Source organism: Argiope bruennichi, chromosome 4 (assembly GCF_947563725.1).
Source record: "Argiope bruennichi chromosome 4, qqArgBrue1.1, whole genome shotgun sequence".
NCBI lineage: Eukaryota > Metazoa > Arthropoda > Arachnida > Araneae > Araneidae > Argiope > Argiope bruennichi.
This window is the reverse complement of record NC_079154.1, coordinates 48,376,767-48,400,235: the sequence shown is the minus strand read 5'-3', so window position 1 is coordinate 48,400,235 and position 23,469 is coordinate 48,376,767. Positions and strand designations below refer to the sequence as shown.

The following is a 23,469-nucleotide window of genomic DNA, read 5'->3' as shown; positions in this document are numbered from 1 at the left end:
GATTCAAAAATTTTTATTAAATAATACGGAAATGTTAATTTTGAATAACGAATTGTTTTCCTAAACTTTTTTGTCTAAAATTCTTGTTTCTTAATAAGAGAAGCATGTATTCATGAATATTTTATGGCAAATAAAAATAATTTATTAAAACAAATTCAATTGTATTTGTATTACATCTCAGACATTTAGGGGTACGATTATATTTTAATTTATTAAAACAAAATTTATTTAATATAACCATTATTTCATATAAAAAATATAGGAAATTTGTGCATTTTAAAATCAATAGTTCTTAATTAGATCAATAATGTTTTTTTTAATTACTTATTTCAAAGTTAACTTTAGTTTCATTTATTCGAAAGATGATTGGTAGGATAAATTCTAAAGAAGAAGAGAGCAGGTACGAAGTCATAAAATTTTATTTATTCTTTATTAAAATGTACGTATTTCCGATATTGAAGGGAAAAATTTTTTTTCCCCTTCTTATATCCAACCTGAGCATTCTGTGCCTTCCTGTAATGTGAAGAAAATGGATTATACTTTTGAATTTCCTTTTTTTTTTTTCGCTTAATGGTATTTGCTGCAATTTGAGAAGTATTTCTTTACCTAAGTTACTGCATTTTTGGGTTATCGCATTTACATGCAAACGAATATAGACCAAAATCGCGAAAATAATTCAAAATTTGATTACGGATCGTCACTTCCGGTGCTAAAATTGTATATCAAATTCTATCCATCTAGTTTTTTTGCGTTCTGTAATTATAACATTAATGTGTACTTCAACAGAAAGAAGGACACATTTCTTCCAAAAAAAATTTTCCTTCCAAATATGAAAGGTATCTACAATTTTAGTGTAAAGGCTACACACAATATTTCAGCCAATTTGCTGAAAGTTTTTTTTTTTTTTTTAGTTATGCGTTCAAGAACAGAGAGATCGACATAATTCCAAAAATCTGTTTTCCGGACTCGGAAAGGTCTGAGACGGAGAGGTTCATTAAAATCTCGAGATTGAAATTTTTTGACGATTGCAATACTTTCTTTTAAAAGAGCTTTTCTTTTTCTTTTCTTTTCCTTTTTATTTATTTACTTTTTTGAAGAAAAGGTAAAAGGATAAATAAAAGCAATGCATTTAAAGTTTTGACCAGTTATAGTAATGAAACTAACATTCACAAATACTATTTTCACTGACAGTTATTCTTTTTCTATTATAGATATAAAAAACAATTAACATTTTACATAATTAGATATATGACTTAATCGTCATTAAAACAAGTAATTACATATGCTACATTCTGAAAATGAATATTAACGTATTTTAAAAAAAAGTTCATAATTTCATTCTTTTTTAATAACCTTGATAAAATAAATGAATAAATAAATTTTAAACTTTAAAAAAAGTTTTACTTAGATTATTATAGAAATAAACTTTTGTGGAAATTTATGTATGCAGATAATTTTTCGTTTTATTCTAGTATTTATTTATCATTATTATTATCACTACTATATAGTTTTAAGATATTCATAAGCATGTCAAGTAAATCTTGTAAATATCAAAGAATGAGACAGCATTCTTTGATTCTTCTGCACTTATTAACTTCTGAAATGTTCAAAGTCCCCAGTACCCAAGATGCATGGATATAGTTTTTTTATATTCAAATTTGTGTATAATCCAAATTCTATTCATGATTTTCTTCATTAAATAAAAATTGATGAAAAAAGTAATGTTTCCCTCTTTGAGGCTTCAATATTTATACAAATATTAAAAATTCCTAAGTCATAATATATGAAGATACATATTTATAAATTCCTAAATAGTATTCTTCCTATTGATAATATTCAGCAGCCTTATATGTTGATTTATTAAGGTGTTCTGAAATTGAAATGGTTTAGGTTATAATACGTAACACTTATAATCTGCTGCTAAAATGATTCATCCTATTTACGTTATGCAGCCAATGTTCTCGTTTGCCATCAATAAAATCCCTCTAAAAGTAATATAAAGCATCCTTGCCACATACGATTTATCGCTACTATTTATTAGTATTATTATTAGAAACTGTTTTTACAATGAAAATTGCATTTACACCATCTTGAAGTTCAAAGTTTTATTTAATCAATGTTTCCTGTTGGGGTATTATAATTTTTCTTACCTTGACCTGATTTATAGATTGGCTTATTTTTCAACATTTGACATGCATAATGAAAAAAAAAATCTTTCAACATGCTATACATCTGTAGTCGCTTCTATAGATACCAAATTCGTCACATAATTACTTCTTCACTTGTAAAGAAAGGAATTTTAAAAATTTTAAAAAGATTTTAATTGAAAATTAATCAAAATCTTAAATCTTTTCTTTAATAACTTATATCGTTTCATTTAAAAATGAATTGGTTATTAGATTTTTACTCAAGTGCCTTGGTAATAAATACACTTTTTGTGATACATTATCCGTTCTATCTAATGAAGAGAAAACTTCAAAGATTAGATAAAAATAAATTAATCAAACTCAAAACGCAATCGTACTACTTTTTGAAATGCATTATTTCAAAAAAATAAGTTGAATATTAAATCCGAAGTGCAAAAATTTATTCGAAAACAATTTATTCGTTATAAATTATTTGAAAAATTATGTAAAATAAAAATTATTCGTTATATATTATTCGAAATAAACTTTTGCTTTGATTGTTTGCCAATGTCATATTCAGATTTCATAATTTTGAAGCTTTCTGGGAAAATTTTGCAATCTAATTGAGGAACAAAATATTATTTACGTTCCTTCAAATTAAAGTACATAAGATTTTTAATAATAATTATTTTATTGCCATATTCATTTCATTTCAATTTTTTAAAAAAAATTGAAACAACCATAATTATTTTTTTAACTCAAAGGAGTTGACAGAATGTATGTGAATACATGGAAAAAAATTGTACATAGAGTTTTTCCGAGTCTTTCTTTTAAACTGATTTTTTTTTCTTAATTAGATGACACATTTTTATTACGATTTCAATATCATATAAAAACGTGAAGTATTCCTTAAGTTATTCCACACACACACATACATATATAAGAAATTCGTGCAATTTTCTTCCTATTGGGAACTTTTTTTATTTCGTCACAAACCTTAGAGATTCACAGTCATAATATAGAAAGCTGAATAATAAAAACTGTTAAACTTACATGACTGGTACTACAGTCAGCAACATTTTTGAGAACAGAAAATACCATTGCCTTTAATCAATTGCACCATGGAAAATAACAAAGTTTGAAAACCTATCTGGAAAAACTGTTTAGAAAGAAACAAAAATAACAGAAATTATGTTCCTGTTTTCTAAGCTGAAAACATTATTGTAACTGTAATAAGTCATTTCTGGCGAATTTTACGAAATAAATTGATTGATAAAAATTGCATAAAAATTAAGTGCAAGTTAAATAAGTTTCAGTGCATTTGAATTGTTAAAAAATTTTGCGCGCTGCAATTGTTGAGAATATGCTTTAATGTTTATGATATTAGAAATGCATTGCAGTAGATCAAAAATATCTTATAGTAAAAAATAGCGTGATAAAATGCTTCCGAAAACGCTAAATTTAGCTTTAATGTCATTAGAACCTACTATCATTATGAACTGGTTTATCAAATTTTCCGCTAAAGCACTTGCCCATTTGTGGTTATACAATATTTAATTATATGTTTTGCTAAATCATATTTATTTATTATAATTTAAAGACTTTTCTTTGTACTGCGAAATGTACCTTTACATACAAGGAAATGGACACAAAACTGTATCATTTATTTGCAAATATTTGAATTAAATCTTTTCTCATGTTTTAATATATCGCATTTATACATTTTCACACATATTTATAAATATTGCAAATTTTACAGAATATCGTGCAACATTCTGTCACTTTTCAACTTGCTACATTATTCGCATAGGTAAGTATTAGATGTTCACCAACTTTGCTGCTCATATCGCCTAACGCTGCGAATCGTTTGGATATAATTAATTAATAAGGGATATAATTTTAAGGGATTATAATTAATAAGAAGTATAATTTTAAAAATAATAATAAAAGAAATTTATGAATTTTTTTCCCTTTTAAACTTAATAAAATTAAGGCATCAATTATCATTATCGAATTTTATACTATTTGACCTCGACTATTATACTATACCTCGATTTTTCTTTATATTTTATTTAAAAAATTATTCAATTTAATCTACAATGCGTGTATATATATATATAATTTATTTATTTAAAATTTAAATTTGCTTTTACAAATTATTTCCATTTTACTACTTCCTGCTTTTCTATAAAAGTTCTTTAGATTGTGAACTTAAATTTAAATTTAGATTCCTCTGTGAATTCGATTTTTACGTTTTCGTTTCCGCGTTTTTCCAGAATTGCATCGTTTTACTATTTAAAACAAACATTATGAATGTAAAAAATAAAATGTTTGTCCATATATTTAAAGATTAGTTATTATATATAAAAAATCATGCAATCATTAGAGCAAGCGATGTTTGCAAAAAGAGAGACAGACTAGTTTTTTTTAGAAATATACATATAAGTTGATGTATCTACGTATTTTTCATTTAGAAAAAGTTATATTATTATTTGGAAAAGATTAGTAAAAAAGACTTTTAAAAAAGAAGAAAGAAATTAATAAAACAAGATAAATATTTAAAGGATTTAACGAATCAAAAAATAAGCGGTAATAAAATAAAACGGATAATGTATCCAACTTAAGAATAAAAAAGATTGCTTAATGATGAATTTTCTTCTTCTCTTTCCGAAATCGGCTTAAAATTTCTAAATAAAAAATTATACCAAAAAAAAATGAAATTATCTTGGCAAAAGTTCATTGAATCTAAGAAATTAAGAAATATCTAGAATATGGAATATCAATATATAATTGAACAAGATATGGGATATCAAATTATATCACGAAAGTTAGATTTTTACTGCAATATTAATAAAAATGGAAAATACAAGTATAGTGAGACAAAAAAAAAAACGGAAAATATATAATTTTAACATTGAAATGATTATTTTTATCGCCAAATTATATATTCAATGTTTAATTAGTATGAAAAAGCATTAATTTCCATAATCAACGAGTATTCTATAATCAACATAATTAAGTAAGCATAATAAATACAAATTTGATTTTGAATGAATTATTTGCAATTTCATTTCTGTTTTCTCATTTTCTAATTTTTTATATTCAAAACAATTTGATGCAGATTTTAAATAAAAACGATATGTTAAAATCATTTTGAGATAATTTAAAATTATTAAAAAAGAGAAAAATCCCGGGTCCACATCGGCAAAAAAGATTGCTCTAAATAAATGTATATCATAAATAATCTATGATAATTGCAGACTATTTTATAAAAAATTTTTGCACTTTTTTTTTAAATATAGGAAATCTCAAAACTTGATAAAAAATTTTCTAAAATCAATGCGCAGAGTTTGTATTTATTTACTTTTTTTTTTTTTTACTTTCAAACTTTAAAATTTGGAATGTATATCTCTTCATTATTATTTTCAAAATGAAGAGGAAAAAAGTTTTCAAGTCTTTAAAATAAAGTAAACATAGGGGGGAAAAAATCAAATAAGGAAATTAAGGAATAAATTAAAACTACAAAAATAATTTTTTATCAAATGACAATTGTCTTTCTCCATATTTCTGTTGATCGTTTTGGCAAATGAATATAAAATAATGAAGGATGCTCAAAAGATAGTTTGGGTAATTAGGAATATTAAAACACAATAAAGAGTTTCAAAATTGTAATTTTAAACTAAAAGAATTTCAAAATAGAAAGCGTTTTAACTTTAAGGCTGTATTGTGATGAAGTAAACAAATGTCCTTTAAATTTGACAACATTTTCTTAAATTGCATCTCATATATTTTATGATTACCATCTGCCAATTTTCAATTTAAATTTGAAATATGTTGTTTGTTGAGATTTATATGAAAAAGTATTGTAAATTATAGCACATCATATTAACATTGAAAAATGTTACTCATCTCACTCCCAAGACTAAAAGAATTGAAAATGTATGAAATGGTAATGAAAAATAAAAGCAAAACTTCAAAAGCATATATTTTTATTCTCATATGAAATGTTTTTTATATTTAAATTTTTAAAAATTGTTTTCTTTTCAATCAGGAAATGTCTCTCATTTATGACTCAAATCTTCTTAGTTGTATTCCATTTGCCAGTCTTTTCATTCTAAAAAGGAAAAAAGTGGAACATTTTTTCAAGTTTAAGAAATTTTTAAAAAAATTAACAGGAAAACAATTATTATATAATAAATATAGGAATACTTTTTAATAACTTTTTTGTAAATTGCTATATAATATTATATCGCATTTATTTTTGTTTCTTTTTTTCCTTGCTGTTCTTTACCGGGTCGTGAGTTTCGCAATCTAAATTTCCAGTTTATGAGTTAATTATAAAGAATTTTCTTTCTTTATATTTTCACGACAATTTTTAATTCTTTTATAAATCAAAGAAATTTTACATTTTTTCCCTTATAAGCAATGAAATGTAAATATAAATTTTCTAAATATTATAGGTTACTAATTTAACACGGAATTTTAAAAAATGTATGAATCATTGCAAAATACAAGCTTATAAAGAGATATGAATGATGGTTTCTTCACAAATATAACGTTTCTAAAAATAATAATGATTTAAAACATTTAATTAAAATTAGAATAGCGTGATAATCAACTGCAAACTTCCTTTGTTGCTGATATCTGTTTTAATGTTATTCTGGGGCAGTTATAAAGGCTTTCGCAATAATCAGCTCTTGAATCTTAAGACATATAATATTTTAGATTATGCTCTGACAAATGAGTTCATTCATGAGTTCACTTCGCTCAGAAAGAAAGAAACTTCAGTTAATGGATTCGATTGAGGCTCATTGCAAACACGTCATATTGGTGGCATCAATTACATTTATCCAATTCATTTAGCATCTTATAAAATATTTATTAGCATGTATAGGACATTAAAAACTTTTTAAGCATTTGTAGCTTATATTTACTCTTTACTTTTTGATGCATGAACTCAGAAACGTATCGCAATTGTCCAAAAATTCGGCATCAAAGCTCTAGTAAATTTTGATATTTCAGATCTGTGAATCAAGAAATATATTTATGTAATTATTTCTGTTCTCTTGCATGTCTCTGAATGTTCATGTCAAGCAAAGAACTAGAATATTTATGTCAAGCAAAGAACTAGAATGTTTATGTCAAGCAAAGAACTAGACAGGAGATACTTCGCGCATCGTATAAGACGTACTTTTTCTGTTTGTATATTCGACTTTTTCTGTCGGGGATTGAATACATTTTTAATTAGTTAAATTATTCTGTGCCAGTTTTGTACTCATGCCCCAATGAAATATTATATGCATTTTTAGTCATTTGATTCTACTCGCCAGTGAAAGCTTTAACAATATCGAAGTTATCCCCACCCCCGCCTCCACTTATCAAAAGCATTCGTAGTTGTCTAATGACCATTGTCACAATAGCGCAGAGGTGGGAACTAAGCTCCAGCCCTAATGGCTATCACCAGTTACAACACCACTGTAGGAAATAAGTCGGAACAAACACGATTCCACAATGCCCATACCCACCCGAAAAGCAAGAAACAGCAATACCTTCAACTTCTTATTCGCAGAATTGAAATGTCTCCACCACGAAGAAAGAGGCAGAATGACCGCCAGTATTATTTAAAGACCGCCAAAGATTTCTCAAAAAATACTTTAAAAGTATTCTGTAATCAAAACTGCTTTTGATAAATAGGAACATTAAAAAAAAAAAAAGATCGGTAATGAAATTGATGTCATTCAAAAAATAATATTTTAAATATTAATACTGCGCATGATAACCTTATTTTGGGGATAATTATTTTCATCGTTATTGTAGAAAAATCTCAGATTTTCTAAATCAATAAATGTCAAAAGTAAAGTAAATTTGTCATACTTTTAGAGATGCTTTGTTCGGCGGCATAGGTGAAATAATTTTTTATTTTATTCTTATTATTCTTATTATTTACCACAGATAATAAATAGCATTTTTATGTTGAAGTATACGAGAAAGCGGCAACAAACACCTCTGATTTTTCAAAAACTATCTTATCTATCAAAAGACTATATTTATTAGATAAGAAACTTAAGCTAAATGATTTGGATAACAATTTTCCTAAAACATTTATATATCAATCAATCGGTTAAAACTTTTTTTTTAATTTTCTATTATTCTCACTAATTTAATAAGAATAATTAATGTTAACATTTAAATAATCATTCTCTAGTTATCTTTCCAACATTTTCTGTCATTAAAAAGTAAACCCACGCTTTCAAAACTTATTAATTACACTTACATTCATGATCTATCAGTGGAGATCTGAACTTTGAAGCATCTAAATTTATCATAAAATGAATGTGTTCGTTTGACGTCATCGATGATTGGAAGCTGTTTTATAATTTTTTTCCCTCACAAAATCTTTTCTTTTTTTCTTTTTTTTTTTTTAGTTGATCTTGATTGATAAAATGTTTTTGACTTTCAATTGCTTTGGTAACTGTTTTATTCTTTGATTAAATGAATTAATTTTCATGCTCGCTTTAACAGATTTTATTTAATCTGTTTGGAAGAGTGTTTATTACTATTTTATTTATTTCTTACCTGAAGTATTTTTATTGTTTTTATATTACGAATTGATATTATAATCAACTTTCATTGACTTGACACAAGTTTATGCTTTGATTAAATTACTTTTCATGATTATTTTAATAGTTATTTAATCCATTTCAGAATTTTTTTTCTTTGATTTTTTTTTTCGTTAAAGATTTTTAGTGTTGTTGGAGTCGGTATTTCGATTAAAAAATGTTTTTTACTTTTTTATTACTTTGACAGTTTTTTTTTTGTTTGTTTAATTGAATTAAATTAGTTAATTTTTATCCATATTTTTATGCAATTTCATTTAATTTGCCTCAAAAGATCATTAATTTCTCTTCCGTAAACTCTTTTTGTTGTTTTTAAGGTTTAAGTAGATATTTTGATAGACTGATTTTTTTTTTATTTACCACACCGCTTTGACACAATTTAAAATTTCTATCAAATTAATTTTAAATCTTTTTATACAGGAATTTTATTCTTCGTCAACTTAGTAATTCTTGTTACTTATTTCACTAGAAACTGCATCACAGATCTCACCAAACCTGTCTAGATGTTTTTGTACTTTATTGTTTAATTCTTCAATGCAAAACATTTACTAGATGCGTACTTCCGTAGAAAATTCCCAATAAATTCGTTCATGATTCAAAAATTATTTTAGAAATAATCCAATAGTCTTTATGCTAACTGTTCAGCTCACAGCATTTTTTCTCATTTTGACATTAATAAAAAAGTTTAGAAAATGAAGCCCTAATTGTTATGCCTGTATAAATTTAAATTCATTTCTACTAGTCATTTAAAAGAAATTATCACATGCATCCCTAAATTGTGAATGTGACTGATAAATCCAAAATATTTTTTTACAAATTTTATTGTAATTAATATTTTGTTTAAATAATATTTTAAAAATTAAGTAAAGATATTAGGAATGTTTCTAGAAAAAAATTAAAAGTTTTAATGCTGAATCTTTCTTTTTCATAATGACTTCTAATCCTTCTTATAAACTAATTTTTTTGGATATTTTGCCGTGGTATTTTTTCAAAATTGCTGTATTATCAATAATTTTTTCAAATGTCAGTTCTAAAGCTTCACAATCATCATAAAAAATTATGAATTAAAAAAATTAATAACAGCATAATTTAATATTACAAAGGGGGGGAGGCAAAATAAACGGCCTTTCTATCAGGGAGTTAGAATTAAAGTTTTTATAGTATTAAATATAGTATTATTTGACTCCAGGTAAAGTGTGAAGTTACTTTCTGTAAAAGTTATTTGGTCATAATATTTATATATAACATCTTAATTTTATAATTTTTTAACTAATGGTTATTTAAATCAAAACTGTGTGGAAAAAACAATCCACATAATTATACCAACTGTGGTAAAATATGACTCCTAATTAAATCCAGTTAAAGTAATATGAAGTACCGAATTTAACAAAAGAAAATTAGCTTCTCTTTTATCATTTCTAACAATTTGTTATCAAGAATATTCAAGAATTTTTTTCGTCACAAAAGATATAAGTCTTCAATATGAAAATAAAACTCCTTTTTAATTGAAATAAATGTTACAACAAATAAATCTGTTTATTCTGTTTACATTTTTTCACTTGTTTTGCAAGAACATTCTTTTATTAAATTTTCTGCTGAAACACATATGTATAATATTCGTCATATTTAAGTTGCTCTTTAGAAAAGGTAATAAAAATATGTAGAATAATCTTATAACAGGAATAATTTTTTGACAATCTTTAATTGTTAAGTAAGCAGAAAAAAGTAATTTATAAATGATTTCTATAATTAATAAATACATGACTGTTCAGATTAAAAGGGATGGAAAAGGACTTTCTTCAAATTAATAAAATTTCAATAAATGTATTACAGTGACTGAATCGAGAATTTAAATAGTTGAAACTATACGGCAATGGCTCGCAAATAATTAAAATATTTATTGTTAAGTTTAAATTCAAAATATATTTACTCGAAAGCAATTAAATAAAAGATTCTATTTGGAAAAAAGGGAGAAAATATATATACAAGTTTAAGTAAGGTTTGATTGATTCCCGAATAGAATTTTTGGACTGTCAAAAATTGCATATTGTTTAACTAAATAAAAAAGTTTTTTTTTTAATAAAAACATTCTTAGACTAAGAGGGGAAAAATTATTAGAAGCAGCAGTGCGGAAATGAAAAAGAATGGAACAAGCTATAAGAAATTAGTTAAAAGGGATTTAGAAAGCTCAATAAATGCATCTAAATAAACTGGGAAAAGAAGACTTACAAGTAGCTACAAAACAATAAATGTATTTTATTTCAAATAACCGATTTTTAAACCGAATGACTAACTAATTTCAAAATATAATAAATATTCATCATTTTTGCTTGAAATTTTTTAATGCAATTTCTTTTTAATTCAAAGGGCAAGCGCTAAAATTAACCTTCAATATTAATATTTAATCATTTTAAAGTTATTTTTACACAATTAAAATATTTAAATTTTCTTTTTATCAACTCTATTTATATTTCCTTTTCATCACCTTCCAGCATAATGCAAAAATTTTATCTAAAACTGCATAACATTCCGTTTAAATTATAAAAAGCTAATAACTTTTCTTTCTTTTTAGAATGAACATGCATTAATATTAATACAAAAACGAGTCTTTTTAAGATCTGAATCAGCAGGATTCATTAAAAATTTGTAATTTCACAGTAAATAAATCTAAGTGTTAAAGCAATATATTATTTTTCAAGAACACATATATTCTTAAAGTGTGTGTCTACATTCGCGATGAATTTTTTTTAAATGTCTTACGAGCCAATTTTTACATTTAATAAATTTTTACATTTTTAAATGTATATGAAAATCCAAAAGTATTTTTAAAATTGAAAGTGCTTTTTTTTCTGCAAAGAAATATGAAGCAAAAATGTTTTAATTTAGAACTGTATCATATGAATTGTCCTCAAACTCGAAGATAGAATGTCCTTGAACTAAGTTTAAATTATATTTTTTGTCCAGTCTTAAATATTGAGTTCGACAAACAAATAATATGATTAATTTACATAATTTTTTTTTGAATATGTAAGTCAGAGACATCTACATAAATTTCTTTTAAATTCTTCTAGGGCACTCCATCTTTGACAACGACTAAAGATGAATGCATTATTCTCTAAAATCGACATGATATTATAGTAATACATTTTTGAATATTTAATGATTTATGTACAATATTAGATGCACTTGCATTAAAAAATTACTTTTGTTAAGAATCCTACCTTCTTAGTCGGTTTATGTACTAATCATTGTTGCTTAAAACTATTCAAGAATTCCAAGGTCGGTCTCTAACAGCCCCTGAATTATTGCAAAAACAAGCATTAATCTAAGAAAGTAAACAATAAGTATAGTTAAGCAATGCTTTATTTCACCATTATTATAATCATGTATTATTATATTCAAATATTTCGTGAAGAAATTCAAAGAAAAAAATTTAAATTTCAAGATAATACTGAATAAGGAAAATGGAAGCTAAAAGACATCTTTTTTCCTCACTAACTTACAAAACAAAATATTTCCTCTTTTTTTTTTTTTTTTTTCTTTCTTTCTTTTTTTTTAAATGAGAGTGATTGTTATGATAATCAGAGAATGCCAAAAAAAATCGAATCTTCGAATGCCAGAACATTAATGTCATGGAGACTTTTGTTATTGATATATCAGAATGAGTTTTGTATCGATAATTATTCGTTAGATTTTATACAAAAATAAACAGATAAAGAAATTATTGTAACCAAAAATGACATTATTCAATGTATTCCATTTATTTATCACCACATACCTACTCAGGTTGTTCATAATTCATAAATTAATTGCCTTATTGATAGGGAATCGGTTTTCATCAAAAATTACAAATGAATGAATGCCTTTTTCTTGATTTTTAAATTTTAATCATTCCTATCTTTTTTTGAAAATTAAGTAAATGTTTCAAAATTCTAATATCAAACAATGGAATAATATAATGTAAAACTATCTCAAGGCATAATACAAGTTGATTTCGTCTTTAGAAGAGGGTTGCCGGTTCCAATTAGATAATAGTTAGCTGAAGACAATTCTAATTTACTTGGTATATCATAGAATAACCTTCATTTATCTTATAAATTAGTTGTCAAATAAATTGAACTGCAAATTTAATATTAATTTTGTGAAATAAACAAATAAAAATTTACTTTATTAATTAAACACATCAAATAATTAACTATAAAAATAAAAAAATATATATATAAAATGAATTACAGCATACTACATGCATTTAGTAGGCACTTAATCAGAAATCCCTTTTTTTTTGTATAAAATAAATTATAGAAACACTTATGAAATAAAAATATATGTTAAAAGCCAAGAGTGTTTAAAAACCTGGGATTATTACTATTATTATCATTGCTTAAAAAAGTATGAAGTAATGATGTAACTTTATCATACAAATTGTTCACAATTTCGCAGATTAAAAAAAAACATATTTAGTTCTTGTAGTTTTAAATGTATTTCCCTTCAGTCTTTAAATATTGATGTTCGATTCACAAATAAATGTTCTTATAGTTTTAAATGTATTTCTCTCCAGTCTTTAAACGCTGGTGTTCGATTCGCAAATAAATGTTATTATAGTTTTAAAAGTATTTCCCTCCAGTCTTTAAATACTGAGATTCGATTGATAAATAATGTGAAATTTCCATTTTTCTTTGACATTTTGAAGCGTTAAAACAAGCGTAATTTTTTTAGATAATCAGATTTGTTACTCTGTAATTCAGGAACTACAGAACATATTGAAAAATTATTATTATACAAAATTTGAACAAAAAATAACATTATTGTATTAGATTTTAATTTAAAGATTTTTCTTAACTAAATTTCACTACAGTTAAAAGTTTGAGCAAATTTTATTTAATATTTCAAAATATTAAATTTTCTATTATGCAGATACTAAAATTAGTGTAACTTCCTAAAGAAAAAAGGTCGTCACTACCCAAAGAAAATAAAATTTAAACGTCTTTATGAAGAATGCTTAGAATTTACTAATATCTAATTAAAAGTATACTCGATATTTTTGTCAAAAATGAACTTTCCAAAGTAGTATTCCCTAACTTAGTTAACAGGCTGCATCTTAGAAATCTGTTATCCTGATGCTCTTTATGGTTTAACTAGTGTGTGTGTGTGTTTTTTTTTTTTTTTTTTTTTACTTGTATACACTTTTACTTCCAATGAAGCCATTTCACGCATTGCTACATGTTGCATAGTAGATATCATTCCTCATATTAGCTATAGAATGGCGTATTAATTTCTTCTTCTGAATTGTACTTGATGACTCCAAAATTATACAGATATGATCCTTAGGTCTGTATCTTTAGATACTGAAATGATTAAGAAAGGCTGGAAGCTGGAAGGGTTTTAAAAAGCGTCATACTTTCAAATATAAAATGTTATGAAGTTTGTTAGAATCATATTTTTCATTTTGCTGTTCGTGAGCGAAAAAAAAATCGAAATGAAATGGACAAAAATTTGAATAACAATAAAAAAAAAATGTATATTGGAAGGAACAGTGAAATATCAAAGGAATTTGAAGTAGAAATATTGGCAAATCTAGAAAATAGGGAAGTAATTTAATTTCTAATAATTTAATTAAATAATTTAATTTCTAATTTAAATTATTTGCTATTTTATATAATTAAAGAGAATTTTTGGAGATGTACTTAATATATTATTTCGTTGCAATAAATATTTCAATATCAAATGCGTACAGATAATTAATGAGAACATGCATTTCAGTGCCAGTTAAAAGAAATTCTTTACAGCAGAGACTTATCGAAATTAGAAGTTTTGGATACATTATAAACAACCATAAATTCAAAAAAATTTTTATTTGTACATAAAATAGTTTAATCAATTTTTAGTTTAGTTTAACCAATTTTTTTTGCAATATTTTTGTTGTTGTTGTTATTGCAGAAAACACTTAAATTCAGCTTAATTTTTGATTAAAATTTTTTTAAACTCCTCGAGTTTTTACCCCTTTCAAAATATTATGTGCCGAATTTGATGGCTGTAGGTCGAACGGCCTGGACTCTAGAAAGCCAATATACATACGTTTATCTTTACTTTTAGTATAGATGACGTAATAAGCTAACTGAGTTAAATTTAATTGCATTAATTTGAACAGACATTTAAAAAAATTCTAAATATTATAAAAAAATCCTTGTACAAAATTGTTTTCGGTAGCAATCGTATTAAAGGATAATTATTTAAATCATATGACAATATTTTATTTAATAAACCTGTAATCATTAGAACTCCCTCAAAAGTTATATTAATCTCCTTTCAGAAGTATAAATAGCACTTTCAGTATACTAAGAATAGTAAATGTAGTCTTCAATTTTAACGTCTTTAGTGTATAAATAATAAAAATCTGGTATTCCGTTGCAATCTGCTGAAACGCTTTTGTCATATTTATGCATATTGAGAATATATACATTAAATGTGAGAGGATCTTGAATTCCGCACTTTGATATTAAAGAAAGAAACATAAAATCCAGACTTTTTTTTATTAAAAATTTTAAAATTAGTTGTTTTTTATAATTAGCTATAAAACCGGATGTTAATTAAAAAAAAGAATTACTTCCTACGCTTTTTTGAAAATAGATAGTACTAGTTAATAAACCCAGAGTTAAGATATTAATCCAACATTCGGGATTAAAATCATTTCAGGTATAATATTTTTAACATAAAAATTAAATTTGTATAAAATATTATGATATGACTTTTATAGCCTAAAATATTTATCGTCCGCTTTTAATCAAAATTAGAATAAAAATTAAGCCAAAAAACCTTTTAAAAAACGACAATTTATTTTCTGTATAAATTATTATTATATTATTACTGCAAATTTTGTTCACAAACATTGAAATTATGAAAGGTTTCCTTCGTTAGAGCGATTTACGCTTAGATTTAAGCATGCTATATCATTTCATAAGACAAATAAAAGCGTTGTCAAAAGACAATATAAAAAGAAATACAAAAATATTTTTGACTAGTTCTAAGTATATAGACGAAAAGTTTTTATTAATTTTTAATTAATGGATTATTTAATTAATATTTGTACAAGTATATCTGTACAAAATTTAATTTATATTTGTACAATATTTGTAAAAGTTAATGGTGTTCTTCTTTTTATCTTAAATAATGAGTGTGCTAAATTTAGTTGAATTCAGCGCCCAGTTATTTAGGAAGAGATATGGAACATACATACACACACACATACTATAATCGGTATGCATTTATATAAAAGCCTACCGATAAGGATTTTTGTTTACGTTAAGATCCAAACGTCTTAATATGTTTTAAAGATTTAAATTTATTAAAGATTAATATAATAATAGTAGTTTTGTCTATAAGTTAATATGATATTACAAAAATCTTAAATTTATGTCGGATATTGAACATTTGTAGACACTCATGAAATTTTAATAACAAAATTATTATATATTTTAAAATGGAGAATGTATCATCATCTTAAAATTCTATTACTAAGCAAAGATTTTAGAGTAATTAAATGGTTATTGCAATATTTTCAAAAAATTTTAATGTACTTTTTGTATGAAAGTCAATAATTAAATAAAATGTTTATTCAATATAAGTTGCTTTAGTACATGATTTGCAGATCTAATTATAAAAAAAATATTCATCAAATTCCAAACAAATCTATCGGTAATATTATGAGTAATCAAATTGGAAATGAAAAAAAAAAAAATTGAACGTATTTATGAGAAAAATATTTTTTTAGTTTGAATTTCCATAAATTTTTGAAAAATATTATCAGTTGAAATTAAAATTTGTCATATTTATAGATGCTATAATTTATCGATTATCATCAGCCTTTTTTAACAAAAAGTACATAGTGCCATTTAATCAGAATCATTAATTATGAAAATCAGCAGGGTGTTTTTTTTAATGTACGAATGTGTGTGTGACAAGACGTATATCAAATATTCAAAATTTCTAATAATATTTTAAAAATTTTATTAATTTGTGTTGCTATGGAAATTTCACATGATTTGTAAGAAGAATGTTTTCATAGAATGCATTCAAAACCTTTCTTCAATTACAGTGCTTTAAATTAAAATTAAAAAATTTTACTATTCAAAGCATAGGTTGTTCCTTAATTACATTGCAGTTTAAAAATTAATTCTGTCAGCCCTATGTAACTTGGCAGCTGTTTAAAAAGTGATTCGAATATCTTTTTTCTCTTGAAGTTTTACATACTTATGAAACAATTTCACTTTCACTTATTATTATAAATTCATAAATAAACAATTGCAGTGTATCAAATTAAATTCTGATTTATTATCTTAAAAAGTAAAATGGAAATATAGTAAATAAAAAAAATATTTGCAAATAATGTGAAAAATTAAATTGTAATCATGCATCTAAATTATACTTTCATGGATTAAATTATACAAAGAACATTGTGATTTTTATGCAGCTGATTAGATATTTGTCCCATGTGCTTATTCATTATCTAAGTTTGTGATCTCGTCAATTTTTTGTATTTCAGGTTGCATAATGTATATTTTTGTTGAAAAATAATTAGTTACAAAACTCAATCACTCCTCAAGAAGACTTTATATTAATATTTTGTTGATATTATCTTTCTGTTGGATTATATTTAAGGAAACGGATCAAAAATATAGGATATGTATATATAAAATAGCATTTGATATTTCAGAGACTTTTTTGATGGAAGAGAGGTTATGGTAAGAATTTGCTACTTTTCGTGATGAAACACATATTACCAATGTTCACCTATCTTTCTAATTACGTTTAAGACATCTAGAACGTAAAATATAGAACATTAATGACCTAAAGCAAAAGACCACAAGAATTAAATTTTTTTTTTTTTTCATTTATCAGCCAGTTAGATCTTATGCTACTGATTGCATAGTAAGAAATCAATCAGAAACCTTATGTTCTTAGTGAAAATAACAATAAAGAAGTAAAATAAATGAATAAATAAAGCTTCAACATATTTGTTCATCATATAATTCATTTTCTTATTAAAATTTTGAATTTGTAAAAAAGACTTGGTAGATTCTCTGAATTCAAACTCTTTCTATACTTTCCTGACTTTTCATTTAAAACACATTCTCTTTAAAAATACAGGTTAAAATATTTTGTTAAATATTCTTTCTATTTGAATGTCAGCTTCCGGTTGTTTAAGCACCCATATTCCATTTTTCTATGCTATATAAAACATTGCATATCTATTCTTCTTTTTCGCTTAAAGCTAAAGATATATATTTTTATCGGAAGTAAACATACAATTTAATAAAATAAAAATACATAAGAAAAATGGGATTTCTGTCCAAAAATGGAAGTTTTAACGTTTTTAGATACATTAAGCAAGTTATTAATGGTTTGGTGATTTCGAAACCAAGTTCCTTTTGTTTTGAAATTTTATCAATTTTATTTAATAACTTGTAAAAGAAGTGAATGATGTTGTAAGCAATTTTCAGTAAAATTAAATAACGAAATTGTGGGCTAAACATAATTAGTTACAGTCAGAAACTCATAAAACTAAAAAGCAGTCTAGTTTTTGAAGTTAGTTGTCCCCCATATTTAAATGGTGCAACAGCCAAACAAGGTTATACTGCATTATTATGATATTGAAGCTGGTGAGCTTAGTTTGATATCTATAATAAATAGATAATTAAAGTAATTATAAAAATAAAATAATAATAATTCATAAATGAAAGTTTTTTTCTCCAAATACGTTTTCAATACACAGTACTAAATTTGGTTACAATATATTTAGTTTTCAGATATTAATAATATTTATTATCAAAAAATATTTTTAGATATGAAGCAATTGTTAATTCTCATTGAGGATGAAATTTCTGGTTCTTATTTAAAGAGAATCAGCTAAAAAATTCTTTTTTCTTTTTTCACTATTTAAATTATCGCATTTTTTATAAATAAATTATTTACACAAATAAAGGCAAAACTCACTAAATTAACTTTTATGAGTATGCTGTGAGAAATATTATAATAGATAGCTTTCACTTGATCCTTTACATTAATATATCAATAAAGACAAATTAAAATGAATTTTCATTAATTTTTTGAATAAGATAAAAAAAAATCATAAGGTTGAAATTTGCACATTTACATTTTCAATTTCAGTATATTGTTACTAGTTAACTAATATTTATCACTGTTGCTTCATTGTTTCAATTTTGCAATGCATTTTTGCTTCTTTTTTGTTATCAGACAAGTTATCGAAGAATTGTTTTTTCTTTTATTTTAATAAGTAATCATACTGAATGCCTGTATGTTACTGCATGTTATTATAATTCCTTTATGGGAGGGAGTAAATTATAACTGCATTATTGTTCGTATCACCAATTTGCTTCATTTCACGGATCATCAGGTAATTATGTATTACATAAATACAGCGTGACATAACAACTCTTTAAATATTGTTTGCGTAGCTTGTCTTGTGTTTAATTCGTTGTTGCTTGAATGGTATGAATAGTTTAAGGTGTTTTTAAACATTTTTATTAAAATTCAGATATGAAGTCTATGAAGGAAAGTAGATTCTTCATTTATTTGATGTTGTGGTGTTTAAATTTTTTATAAATTTACGATTGCAATGAAAATATGCAATATACTATTTCTAGAAATTAATCCTTTATAGTCCAATAGTCCAACGTCGAGTCTGAATCGATATTCTGAAGTATGCATCGTTTTTGTGCATTCTTGTTAGATAATGACTCTTATAAAAGACATATAATACAAAAACTTAACCATTAGTGTTTAAGAATTGTTACGGACGTGTAACTATATTTTCAAGCTTCCTAAGTATTAAAAGAATCTTTACACTTTTATATATATATATATATAACATATTTTGGTTTAAGTAGAATGCAGGTTCTCGAAGCAGTGAAGAGACTTGGTATTTTTAATTTCGTTTTATTAAAAATACCAAATCAATACCTCTCGGGAGGCAAACATGATTATTTACAAGAAGGCGCAGGTGACACAAAAGCAGAAGTAAGAAAGAAGCGAAAAAGTATGAAACAAATGATCACTAGGCTTATATAACATAGGATTTCTGGCCATGTGCCTATTCAGTACACGTGGTGACATTTGACACCTATTTAAGGGGACCTAAGATATCACTTTGATTTGATACCTAGTACTGAAGGCGCATTATTTTTACAAAAGGATTAATTAAACCGAAAGTGGAATTGGATCACGAAATAAGAGAATATTTTAGAATGAAGTTACTATGGGCTAAATTAAGATAAAAATTTTGGAAATTAATTAAATTGAAATTAGAATTAAAATATCATTACACACACACACACACATATATATATATATATATATATATATATATATATATATATATATATATATAATGCGTCTTATTATTTTTCGTATTACAAAAGGTTAGTTATCGATTTATAGATAAGTGAATTTTCATTACACTCGAGTGGCGCCACCTGATATTGACTTTGAAGAGAAAAATTATTTCAAAATTCCATAATTTCATAATAATAATGGATTATAAACTATGATGGAGCCTAAAGAAATGAAATTCTTCTTTTTTTAATAAGAATAAAACTGTGTTTTTAAAAAGAATTTTTAACTGAATTTATTTTAAAACAGCAACTGTGTAGATAATTACAAAATTTGTAAAGCCTTAATAGCTAGTGTTTTTGTCTTATTTCATAAATTGTGGCGGAACCGGGGCAGCTAATAATAATACCGTGATTTCGGATTCTTAATTTAAATTTTACAATAAATATACTTAATTAAGCTCTTATTTTAAGTAGTATTTAAAACTTTATTTTAATATTTTACGACGCATTTTAACTTTATATAAAGCTGTTATCTATTTTTTACTGATAAATTGAAATCGTACGCAGTAAAAGTGTAAGTTCTCGATATTAGAACATACTTCAGGCATATCATACATTAAATGACTATAAAAAATTTCAGAATATTGACACCGGCTAATTTTAAAATTTTAAATGTTACTTCAGTTGTCTTTAACAAGATTATAATGAAAAAAATCGTTGTTAAAGGGATCCTGCCAACAAAAAAATTTGGCCGAATTTAACCTTAGCACTCGAATGTCTTCTCTCAGTCATCATTCAAGACGGTGCATCATTTTGACGCTTTATTTATTTATTTTTCAATTTTGATTGTTAAAAATGCCTACAAAATTGTAAAAAGACATAGATTAATTTTTCGGGAAAATTCAACTTAAAACAATTATATATTAATTTATTTTTCGGAACAATAAACAAGTTCTTGTATTAAGTGCATAGTTATGCATCTAACTACTTTTTAGAGTGCAAAGTGTTAATTATCAGAGTTACTTTTATAAATGATTTTTGAGGAATGATATTAAACTTCATCGATATGTTTTAGTCCCCAAAATCTAGGATTTAATTTCCACTAATATTTTACCAGAAGAGTAAGCTTTTATTTCTAATATTGTATTTTTAAAAGGTTATATCTAGAATAAATTTGTAACGAAGCCTTAGTTTGGAATTATTTTTCCTAGTGCATTCAATCATACTTTTGTATTTTGATATTAAAAATAATTAATGTTTCAATTTATTGATTTTAAAACCTCGAAAAAACTGGGAAAAAAATCTTCAGATAATATGCACCTGTTCTCGGGTAAATTGAATAAAAATTATTAGTGTAATTAATAATATGAAAAATTTTAAGCCATTTAATTGGCTGTACCCTAAAAGAGGCTAAAATTCGACTTTTTTCAAAATGATGTATAAAAAAATATGTTATTTCAATACAAATCAGGACCAGTAAGATAATCAAAGACGTGCCTTCCTTTCCATCATAAAATTATAATGTTACTAATTAGATTATTGTTATCGTGTCTACATCTTTTATAACTGAAGAGGCCATCAGCAGCAAAAGTTTATTTGTCTTTTATAAAGCCACCATTAAGAAGGAAAATAGTTTTAAAACTGAAAAAAAAAGTCATTACAAACACGTAGTTAAAAATTCTATAAATATTAAAAAAATTATCGACTGATACATTTTATCAATATTGTACCTCTTAAGCCTCGTACCTCTAGGAATACGAACAAGAACGGCAAGCATTAAGCATCCTGAATTCCCATTTTCGTTTCCATCTATTTCCAGTTCCCCAAATTGAGGTAAAACATTGGATGTCAAATCTGCTCGGTCAAACATAAGTGAAATAGAATCCACTTACTTTGATTACATTCTATGTAATTTTGAAAAAAAAAATCGATGATCAATTGTTTGTTATTCATTGTGCATAAAGAAACTGAAACTTCATAGAATGTTTTTGAGTTTCTTTGTTTTAACAATTAGCATTATGATCCTGCAATGGAAATTACTAAGCTGAAACTATAAAACCTTTTAATTGTTGGTTAGAAAATTTAAATTGCCATGTCTATGCTGGGCTGATTAGAATTAGAACAGAGACAAATATATAGGAAGAGAGAGAGAGAGAGAAAGGGAAAGCAAGGGAAAACTATATCTGCCGTCGCATTTAAATCTTAAAGTGAACTGATCACATTTAAATAATAGCATGTCCATGAAAACATCAAAATTAAAACAACGAATTCAAATGAAGAAAAAAAGTGAACCATCATTTCATTTCATTTCTTGATTTAGAACTATTTCTGTTCAGAAAAATAAAATTTCCTGTTAAACATTTTTTTTTTTTTTTTTTTTTTTTGCTGTGAAGAAAACACCTACCACTATTGTTGTCTACGAATCAAAACAAACGAAAATCACTTACCATCTAGTTCCCTTTCCATCATTCTTACACCCTCACCAACATAAAAAAAGAATCGCTTTCTGCAGGAATCGTTTGTACGCGACGGGTGACTTTCCAAGGGCAGGTGGTGTGATGTTTACCGCGGGGTGGACGGCAATTCGCTTGACACGCGAACGATGACTTGGAAAAAGAACTCCACCTTCTTCTACATCGTCTGCTTCTGTTGGTAATATTCCAGGCGCGGCAATCGTTTCCACTGTGAAGTTTAATAGCTATTGTATATCTTATCGTCTCGGTAACAGATAGGAAGCAAAAGTGAGCTCTATCGCTTTCTCTCAACTGAATTCTTTATTTGTTTTTTTATTCCTCTACGAATCATTCTCTTCCACTCTTTTATCAAATTGCGGAAGAACGTTTTTCGCTAAATTAAGTCGGGTTCTAGAGAGTTGATTATGTTAATGCTTTTCTCGGTCGCAAAGTGTCTTCAGATAGGCTTGCTTCAAAACGATTTGATCCTTTTTAGATATAAAGCAAGTCAGTGATTTGTCAAAGCTGGAGTGTTGAAGAATTAGATTCATCTGGGTAATGAAATAAATCACTTCAGTTCTGCGCCTTGAAGGTGTTTTAAAAGAAGTTATAACCGTCTTGAAATTGTCTGGAAGAAGTGGACAGTCCGTGATATACATTATTTTCTATAAAAGGGGATTTATTCTAAAGAATACTTGTGTGTATTTTTCTGTAATCTCCTGGTAACAAATTAGGTGTCTCACTTTAAAGATTATTTTCAATCTTTGGAATGCAATCTTATGCTTTTCTCTTTATATATGACTTCTCTTGCAGATTATTTAAAAACGATCAACTCTTATAAATCTGGTTTTATGAGCCGCGATCTCAAATAAGGCGAAAAAATAAAAAATATTGCTGGCGAAAAAAAGATTGATTTTGCATCTGT

At 25.3% G+C, this 23,469-nt stretch overlaps 1 long non-coding RNA gene across 1 annotated transcript; it reads right to left on the bottom strand.

Annotated features, from left to right (window-relative positions):
- Positions 1 to 6,098: 6,098 nt before the first annotated feature.
- On the bottom strand, positions 6,099 to 22,928 carry LOC129966922 (uncharacterized). Its single transcript, XR_008784314.1, has 2 exons — positions 22,539 to 22,928; positions 6,099 to 6,240 (listed from the first exon to the last, which is right to left on the bottom strand). It is a non-coding gene; the product is annotated as an uncharacterized LOC129966922 (long non-coding RNA).
- Between the last annotated feature and the right edge of the window lie 541 nt (positions 22,929 to 23,469).